We start from the raw sequence: 490 nt of genomic DNA on the forward strand, positions 1-490 counted from the left end.
TGAGCCTCAGTGCCTTCTGTAAAGCACTTTCCAGTTGCCCATGCATTTCCAAATATACTGTCCCATGTCACTCACACAACCAATGGTGTCATGTTACCATTCTCATGCCTTGGGTGAGAAGACTGTCTGGCAGGGTTCGTATACTGTGCTCAAGGTCATACTGGAGGGCAGTGCTTGCTCTTGGACCTCTGCAGGCTCACTGGGAAGATGAGTCAGATCCAACTTCTAGAAGTGGCTGGTCATAGGTCCTGGACCTCCCTGGGACCCCTGGGTGTGGGAAGTTCACTTTCCCAGGCAGCTGTCCACTTGGTTAACTGGAGCAACCTGCTCTGTAGGGGCTGAGTCTGAACTTCCCTGCTCCAGTGAACCACGACAGGTACAGAAATAGCATCCAGCGGCCCACCACAGCCACTCAGCCTCAGTGCCCGGCCTCTCTGTGGTTCAGACTCTGGGCCTGTTGCCTCCACTTGGGAACTCAGAGCATCCTCTT

Source organism: Monodon monoceros, unplaced genomic scaffold (assembly GCF_005190385.1).
Source record: "Monodon monoceros isolate NGI ecotype Baffin Bay Population unplaced genomic scaffold, NGI_Narwhal_1 Super_Scaffold_18, whole genome shotgun sequence".
Lineage (NCBI taxonomy): Eukaryota > Metazoa > Chordata > Mammalia > Artiodactyla > Monodontidae > Monodon > Monodon monoceros.